This window comes from Eleutherodactylus coqui, chromosome 2, assembly GCF_035609145.1.
Source record: "Eleutherodactylus coqui strain aEleCoq1 chromosome 2, aEleCoq1.hap1, whole genome shotgun sequence".
Taxonomy (NCBI): domain Eukaryota; kingdom Metazoa; phylum Chordata; class Amphibia; order Anura; family Eleutherodactylidae; genus Eleutherodactylus; species Eleutherodactylus coqui.
Window position 1 is genome coordinate 322,791,445 of NC_089838.1, and position 11,266 is coordinate 322,802,710.

Sequence of the window (11,266 nt, forward strand, 5' to 3'; positions counted from 1 at the left end):
AATACTGCTCCTGTGTACAAGAATATAACTACTATAATACTGCCCTCTATGTACAAAAAAAACTAATATAATACTGCCTCCTAAGTACAATAATATAACTACTATAAAACTGCCCCCTATGTACATGAATATAACTACTATAATACTGCTCCCTTTGTAGAAGAATATAACTACTATAATATTGCGCCCTATGTACAAGAATATAACTACTATAATACTGCCTCCTATGTACAAGAATATAACTACTATAATACTGCCCCCTATGTGCAAGAATATAACTACTATAATACTGCCCCCTATGTACAAGAATATAACTACTATAATACTGCCCCCTATGTACAAGAATATAACTACTATAATACTGCCCCTATGTACAAGAATATAACTACTATAATACTGCCTCCTATGTACAAGAATATAACTACTATAATACTTCCCCTATGTACAAGAATATAAGTACTATAATACTGCCCCCTATGTACAAGAATATAACTACTATAATACTGCCCCTATGTACAAGAATATAACTACTATAATACTGCCTCCTATGTACAAGAATATAACTACTATAATACTGCTCCTATTTACAAAAATATAACTACTATAATACTGCTCCTCTGTACAAGAATATAACTACTATAATACTGCCCCCTATGTACAAGAATATAACTACTATAATACTGCCCCCTATGTACAAGAATATAACTACTATAATACTGCCCCCTATGTACAAGAATATAACTACTATAATACTGCCCCACATGTACAAGAATATAACTGCTATAATACTGCCCACTATGTACAAGAATATAACTACTATAATACTGCCCCTTATGTACAAGAATACAACTACTATAATACTGCCCCATATGTACAAGAATATAACTACTGTAAAACTGCCCCCTATGTACAAGAATATAACTACTATACTAATGCCCATATGTAGAAGAATATAACTACTATAATACTGCTCCCTGTGTACAAGAATATAACTACTATAATATTGCCCCCCTATGTGCTAGTATATAGCTACTATAATACTGCCCCCTATGTACAAAAATATAACTACTATAATACTGCTCCTATGTACAAGAATATAACTACTATAATACTGTCCCTTATGTACAAGAATATAACTACTATAATACTGCTCCAATAGACAAGAATATAACTACTATAATACTGCCCCCTATGTACAAAAATATAACTACTATAATACTGCTCCTATGTACAAGAATATAGCTACTATAATACTGCCCCTTATGTACAAGAATATAACTACTATAAAACTGTCCATACGTAGAAGAATATAACTACTATAATACTGCTCCAATATACAAGAATATAACTAATATAATACTGCCCCCTTTGTACAAGAATATAACTACTATAATACTGCCCCCTATGTACAAGAATATAACTACTATAATACTGCCCCCTATGTACAAAAATATAACTACTATAATACTGCTCCTGTGTACAAGAATATTACTACTATAATACTGCCCTCTATGTACAAAAAAAACTAATATAATACTGCCTCCTATGTACAATAATATAACTACTATAAAACTGCCCCCTATGTACAAGAATATAACTACTATAATACTGCTCCCTTTGTAGAAGAATATAACTACTATAATATTGCCCCCTATGTACAAGAATATAACTACTATAATACTGTCTCCTATGTACAAGAATATAACTACTATAATACTGCCCCCTATGTGCAAGAATATAACTACTATAATACTGCCCCCTATGTACAAGAATATAACTACTATAATACTGCCCCCTATGTACAAGAATATAACTACTATAATACTGCTCCTATGTACAAGAATATAACTACTATAATACTGCCCCTATGTACAAGAATATAACTACTATAATACTGCCTCCTATGTACAAGAATATAACTACTATAATACTGCCCCCTATGTACAAGAATATAAGTACTATAATACTGTCCTCTCTGTACAAGAATATAACTTCTATAATACTGCCCCCTATGTACAAGAATATAACTACTATAATACTGCTCCTATTTACAAGAATATAACTACTATAATACTGCCCCCTATGTACAAGAATATAACTACTATAATACTGCTCCTCTGTACAAGAATATAACTACTATAATACTGCCCCCTATGTACAAGAATATAACTACTATAATATAGCCTCCTTTGTACAAGAATATAACTACTATAATATAGCCTCCTTTGTACAAGAATATAACTACTATAATACTGCCCCCTATGTACAAGAATATAACTACTATAATATTGCTCCTATGTACAAGAATATAACTACTATAATACTGCCCTCTATGTACAAGAATATAGCTAATATAATACTGCCCTCTATGTACAAGAATATAACTACTATAATACTGCCCCCTATGTACAAGTATATAACTACTATAATACTGCCCGCTATGTACAAGAATATAACTTCTATAATACTGTCCCCTATGTACAAGAATATAACTACTATAATACTGCCCCCTATGTACAAGAATATAACTACTATAATACTGCCCCCAATGTACTAGAGTATAACTACTATAATACTGCCCCTATGTACAAAAATATAACTACTATAATACTTCTCCTATGTACAAGAATATTACTATAATACTGCTCCGTATGTACAAGAATATAACTACTATAATACTGCCCCTTATGTACAAGAATATAACTACTATAATACTGCCCCCTATGTACAAGAATATAACTACTATAATACTGCCCCCTATGTACAAGAATATAACTACTATAATACTGCCCCCTATGTACAAAAATATAACTACTATAATACTGCTCCTGTGTACAAGAATATAACTACTATAATACTGCCCTCTATGTACAAAAAAAACTAATATAATACTGCCTCCTGAGTACAATAATATAACTACTATAAAACTGCCCCCTATGTACATGAATATAACTACTATAATACTGCTCCCTTTGTAGAAGAATATAACTACTATAATATTGCGCCCTATGTACAAGAATATAACTACTATAATACTGCCTCCTATGTACAAGAATATAACTACTATAATACTGCCCCTTATGTGCAAGAATATAACTACTATAATACTGCCCCCTATGTACAAGAATATAACTACTATAATACTGCCCCCTATGTACAAGAATATAACTACTATAATTCTGCCTCCTATGTACAAGAATATAACTACTATAATACTTCCCCTATGTACAAGAATATAACTACTATAATACTGCCCCCTATGTACAAGAATATAACTACTATAATACTGCCCCTATGTACAAGAATATAACTACTATAATATTGCCCCCTATGTACAAGAATATAACTACTATAATACTGCCTCCTATGTACAAGAATATAACTACTATAATACTGCCCCCTATGTGCAAGAATATAACTACTATAATACTGCCCCCTATGTACAAGAATATAACTACTATAATACTGCCCCCTATGTACAAGAATATAACTACTATAATACTGCTCCTATGTACAAGAATATAACTACTATAATACTGCCCCTATGTACAAGAATATAACTACTATAATACTGCCTCCTATGTACAAGAATATAACTACTATAATACTGCTCCTATTTACAAGAATATAACTACTATAATACTGCCCGCTATGTACAAGAATATAACTACTATAATACTGCTCCTCTGTACAAGAATATAACTACTATAATACTGCCCCCTATGTACAAGAATATAACTACTATAATATAGCCTCCTTTGTACAAGAATATAACTACTATAATATAGCCTCCTTTGTACAAGAATATAACTACTATAATACTGCCCCCTATGTACAAGAATATAACTACTATAATATTGCTCCTATGTACAAGAATATAACTACTATAATACTGCCCTCTATGTACAAGAATATAGGTATTATAATACTGCCCTCTATGTACAAGAATATAACTACTATAATACTGCCCCCTATGTACAAGTATATAACTACTATAATACTGCCCGCTATGTACAAGAATATAACTTCTATAATACTGTCCCCTATGTACAAGAATATAACTACTATAATACTGCCCCCTATGTACAAGAATATAACTACTATAATACTGCCCCCTATGTACAAGAATATAACTACTATAATACTGCCCCCTATGTACTAGAGTATAACTACTATAATACTGCCCCTATGTACAAAAATATAACTACTATAATACTTCTCCTATGTACAAGAATATTACTATAATACTGCTCCGTATGTACAAGAATATAACTACTATAATACTGCCCCTTATGTACAAGAATATAACTACTATAATACTGCCCCCTATGTACAAGAATATAACTACTATAATACTGCCCCCTATGTACAAGAATATAACTACTATAATACTGCCCCCTATGTACAAAAATATAACTACTATAATACTGCTCCTGTGTACAAGAATATAACTACTATAATACTGCCCTCTATGTACAAAAAAAACTAATATAATACTGCCTCCTGAGTACAATAATATAACTACTATAAAACTGCCCCCTATGTACATGAATATAACTACTATAATACTGCTCCCTTTGTAGAAGAATATAACTACTATAAAATTGCGCCCTATGTACAAGAATATAACTACTATAATACTGCCTCCTATGTACAAGAATATAACTACTATAATACTGCCCCCTATGTGCAAGAATATAACTACTATAATACTGCCCCCTATGTACAAGAATATAACTACTATAATACTGCCCCCTATGTACAAGAATATAACTACTATAATACTGCCCTCTATGTACAAGAATATAACTACTATAATACTGCCCCCTATGTACAAGTATATAACTACTATAATACTGCCCGCTATGTACAAGAATATAACTTCTATAATACTGTCCCCTATGTACAAGAATATAACTACTATAATACTGCCCCCTATGTACAAGAATATAACTACTATAATACTGCCCCCTATGTACAAGAATATAACTACTATAATACTGCCCCCTATGTACTAGAGTATAACTACTATAATACTGCCCCTATGTACAAAAATATAACTACTATAATACTTCTCCTATGTACAAGAATATTACTATAATACTGCTCCGTATGTACAAGAATATAACTACTATAATACTGCCCCTTATGTACAAGAATATAACTACTATAATACTGCCCCCTATGTACAAGAATATAACTACTATAATACTGCCCCCTATGTACAAGAATATAACTACTATAATACTGCCCCCTATGTACAAAAATATAACTACTATAATACTGCTCCTGTGTACAAGAATATAACTACTATAATACTGCCCTCTATGTACAAAAAAAACTAATATAATACTGCCTCCTGAGTACAATAATACAACTACTATAAAACTGCCCCCTATGTACATGAATATAACTACTATAATACTGCTCCCTTTGTAGAAGAATATAACTACTATAATATTGCGCCCTATGTACAAGAATATAACTACTATAATACTGCCTCCTATGTACAAGAATATAACTACTATAATACTGCCCCCTATGTGCAAGAATATAACTACTATAATACTGCCCCCTATGTACAAGAATATAACTACTATAATACTGCCCCCTATGTACAAGAATATAACTACTATAATACTGCCCCTATGTACAAGAATATAACTACTATAATACTGCCTCCTGTGTACAAGAATATAACTACTATAATACTTCCCCTATGTACAAGAATATAACTACTATAATACTGCCCCCTATGTACAAGAATATAACTACTATAATACTGCCCCTATGTACAAGAATATAACTACTATAATACTGCCTCCTATGTACAAGAATATAACTACTATAATACTGCTCCTATTTACAAGAATATAACTACTATAATACTGCTCCTCTGTACAAGAATATAACTACTATAATACTGCCCCCTATGTACAAGAATATAACTACTATAATACTGCCCCCTATGTACAAGAATATAACTACTATAATATAGCCTCCTTTGTACAAGAATATAACTACTATAATACTGCTCCTCTGTACAAGAATATAACTACTATAATACTGCCCCCTATGTACAAGAATATAACTACTATAATACTGCCCCCTATGTACAAGAATATAACTACTATAATACTGCCCCCTATGTACAAGAATATAACTACTATAATACTGCCCCCTATGTACTAGAGTATAACTACTATAATACTGCCCCCTATGTACAAAAATATAACTACTATAATACTGCCCCCTATGTACAAGAATATAACTACTATAATACTGCCCCTTATGTACAAAAATATAACTACTATAATACTGCTCCAATATACAAGAATATAACTACTATAATACTGCCTCCTATGTACAAAAATATAACTACTATAATACTGCCCCCTATGTGCAAGAATATAACTACTATAATACTGCCCCTGTGTACAAGAATATAACTACTATAATACTACCCCCTATGTACAAGAATATAACTACTATAATACTGCCTCCTATGTACAAGAATATAACTACTATAATACTGCCCCCTATGTACAAGAATATAACTACTATAATACTGCTCCCCTATGTACAAGAATATAACTACTATAATACTGCCCCCTATGTACAAGAATATAACTACTATAATACTGCCTCCTATGTACAAGAATATAACTACTATAATACTGCCCCCTATGTACAAGAATATAACTACTATAATACTACCCCCTATGTACAAGAATATAACTACTATAATACTGCCTCCTATGTACAAGAATATAACTACTATAATACTGCCCCCTATGTACAAGAATATAACTACTATAATACTGCTCCCCTATGTACAAGAATATAACTACTATAATACTGCCCCCTATGTACAAGAATATAACTACTATAATACTGCCTCCTATGTACAAGAATATAACTACTATAATACTGCCCCCTATGTACAAGAATATAACTACTATAATACTGCTCCCCTATGTACAAGAATATAACTACTATAATACTGCTCCCCTATGTACAAGAATATAACTACTATAATACTGCCCCCTATGTCCAAGAATATAACTACTATAATACTGCTCCTATGTACAAGAATATAACTACTATAATACTGCCTCCTATGTACAAGAATATAACTACTATAATACTTCCCCCTATGTACAAGAATATAACTACTATAATACTGCCCCCTATGTCCAAGAATATAACTACTATAATACTGCTCCTATGTACAAGAATATAACTACTATAATACTGCCCCCTATGTACAAGAATATAACTACTATAATACTGCCCCTATGTACAAGAATATAACTACTATAATACTGCCTCCTATGTACAAGAATATAACTACTATAATACTGCCCCCTATGTACAAGAATATAACTACTATAATACTGCTCCTATGTACAAGAATATAACTACTATAATACTGCCTCCTATGTACAAGAATATAACTACTATAATACTGCCCCCTATGTACAAGAATATAACTACTATAATACTGCTCCCAATATACAAGAATATAACTACTATAATACTGCCCCCTATGTACAAGAATATAACTACTATAATACTGCCCCCTATGTACAAGAATATAACTGCTATAATACTGCCCCCTATGTACAAGAATATAACTACTATAATACTGCCCCCTATGTACAAGAATATAACTACTATAATACTGCCCCCTATGTACAAGAATATAACTACTATAATACTGCCCCCTATATACAAGAATATAACTACTATAATACTGCCCCCTATGTACAAGAATATAACTACTATAATACTGCCCCCTATGTACAAGAATATAACTACTATAATACTGCCCCCTATGTACAAGAATATAACTACTATAATACTGCCCCCTATGTAGAAGAATATAACTACTATAATACTGCCCACTATTGACAAGTTTTAACATCTGCGTTTTTCTGCAGGACTTTCGGTCGTACATTACTGACATTTTCACATAGAAGCCTCTTTCCTTTTACTCGGCCTCGGGTCTGGATCTCACATTTGCACATTTTCACCAGTAAATGAGGTTATTTTGGGGTCTCGTTCTCCTTTTTGTTTTTCTCTTGTCCAGTTGAGTGAAAATAACAGTTTATCTGCGGCTTTGTCAGGGTCAGAGGAAGATCATCTACATTATAATGTGTCAAATCCATGGTAATCCCTCATATGATGCAGCCGTCCATCCGCTCCTGCCCTTGGGATAATCACCAAACAAACAGCATACTTTAGGATCGATGTCAGGCGGTGAAGTAGGGCCCGGTTCACTAAACGGTGCAGAGGTCTGCTGTGGGTAGGGTATAATGTGTGATTCGGGAGCCTTATATGACAGTAGTAGTCATGCTGTGTGCTTCCCTGAGTCCAGGAATGTAAGTATTGGGGGTGCAGGGGTAACAATCTCCACTGGACCCCGACACCTGAAGGTCTTAGATCATGGGCATTGCTGGGGTCAAAGGGGGCATATTCAGCATAAGACTTATCGCGTGATCGGCTTAGATACATAATTTAAGCAGCACATTGTCCCGGTTATTATTGTGCAATGACATTTAGCACGGTGGGTCCTGGACTCTTTATTTATAGATTTTTGGCCCACATCAGCCCCATCCCCAAGTCATGTGATCGGACATGAACACTAAGTAATACATTCATATGGTGATCATCTACCTCCACTATATGTGGAACAGATAAAATACCGTCACATCATTAGGAGATATTACTATAGCATAGTGTCCATGACCACATAATACCACCATGCAGTGACTAACACTGCTGTACCACGGGCAAATGGTACAAAGCTACCACCGCATAGTGCATAAATAATACTGCTAATCAGGACCACATATCACTAAATAGTAAAAGAATAGTAAAGCCAAAACACAACCAAATACAGTCTTTGTAAAAAAAAAAAAAACACTCCTGCGCCCCCAGATGAAGTTGTCGTTTTGCTGCAGTATCCGGCATGCAGTTCCATCTCAGGCAGATATGCAGGTGATTATAGTTGTGTAATTAGATGGACGGTCTTGTCACTGGAGGCCCTAGAGGTGGTTTCCCCCTTGGCCCATAAGAGGCTCTCGGAGGCTCCTTGTGTGTAGTGACCTCTTTTTCCACTTGTGTGGAGGATTTTGGCCACTAGACGCCTCTACGACACAGTGAAGAGATTTCACCTTGTTACTAGAGGGGGCGCATTATTGGGATGTGAGAAGCTGGATGGTTGTATCCATGAATTGGCCCCCACCGGCCGTTCTGACCAGACTGTTAGGAGGTGTTGGAACCAGTGGATGTGTGAGGGCACACATGGTGACCGGGCTCAGGACGCCCCCTACAGACCACCAGTAGAGAGGACTGTCTGACCAGACTGATAGGAGGTGTTGGGACCAGTGGATGTGTGAGGGCACACAAGGCGACTGGCTCCGGACCCCCGACAGACCACCAGTAGAGAGGAGTGTCTGACAAGACTATTAGGGGGTGTTGGGACCAGTGGATATGTGAGGGCACACAAGGTGACCGGGCTCAGGACACCCCCTACAAGCCACCAGTAGAGAGGTGCATCTGACCAGACTGTTAGGGGGTGCTGGGACCAGTGGATGTGTGAGGGCACACAAGGTGACCAGGCTCGGGACGTCCCCTACAGACCACCAGTAGAGAAGAGCGTCTGACCAGACTGTTAGGAGATGCTGTGATCAGTGGATAAGGGCACACAAGGTGACCGGGCTCAGGACGCCCCGACAGACCATCAGTAGAGAGGAGCTTATGATAGTCCAACAAACACCAGCAGCTCCAACTGTTTTGTTGTCCGCCTTCCAGAGAAAGGGTGCGCCTTTGTTACACCCCTGTGTCTGTCGGAACCATTTCCAGGCACTTGGCTGATGGACATTTGTTCTCACGGTGCCCATTGCATGAATGGCCTTTGACACCCACCATTTGCAGTGGTATCCTGAATGGCCGGACACACAAGGGGGTCACAGGAATGTCCCCACAACATTGTCACACTTCAGTGGCTGCCCGGTGACCACATTTATCACCAGTAAAACATATATGAAACATCTGGGATGCCAACTTCCACAGCCTACAGGATTACACGATCTAGTGGCTTAATAACAGCAGATGTAGACTGATAAATCGCATGATATCATATGGAACCTGTATGTCTCCAAGCCTGCCCATATCACATCTTGTATCCAGGCTAGAGGCGGTACAACAGGGTACTAGAGCCTCCATGCCCGCCCGTATCACATCTTGTGTCCAAGCTAGAGGCGGTACAACAGGGTACTAGAGCCTCCATGCCCGCCCATATCACATCTTGTATCCAGGCTAGAGGCGGTACAACAAGGTACTAGAGCCTCCATGCCCGCCCGTATCACATCTTGTGTCCAAGCTAGAGGCGGTACAACAGGGTCCTAGAACCTCCATGCCCATCTGTATTACATCTTGTATCCAAGCTAGAGGCAGTACAACAGGGTACTAGAGCCTACATGCCCGCCCGTATCACATCTTGTATCCAAGCTAGAGGCGGTACAACAGGGTCCTAGAACCTCCATGCCCATCTGTATTACATCTTGTATCCAAGCTAGAGGCAGTACAACAGGGTACTAGAGCCAACATGCCCATCTGTATTACATCTTGTATCCAAGCTAGAGGCAGTACAACAGGGTACTAGAGCCTACATGCCCGTCCGTATCACATCTTGTATCCAAGCTAGAGGCGGTACAACAGGGTACTATAGCCTCCATGCCCGCCTGTATTATATCTTGTATCCAAGCTAGAGGTGGTACAACAGTGTACTAGAGCCTCCATGCCCCCCGTATCACATCTTGTATCCAAGCTAGAGGCGGTACAACAGGGTACTAGAGCCTCCATGCCCGCCTGTATTATATCTTGTATCCAAGCTAGAGGCGGTACAACAGGGTACTAGAGCCTCCATGCCCATCTGTATCACATCTTGTATCCAAGCTAGAGGCAGTACAACAGGGTACTAGAGCCTACATGCCCGTCCGTATCACATCTTGTATCCAAGCTAGAGGCAGTACAACAGGGTACTAGAGCCTCCATGCCCCCCATATTAATCTTGTATCCAAGATAGAGACAGTATAACGGGGTACTAGAGCCACCATGCCCCCCATATGACATCTTGTATCCAAGCTAGAGGCGGTACAGCAGGGTCCTAGAACCTCCATGCCTGCCCGTATCACATCTTGTACCCAAGCTAGAGGTGGCAAAACAGGGTACTAGAGCCTCCATGCCTGCCCATATC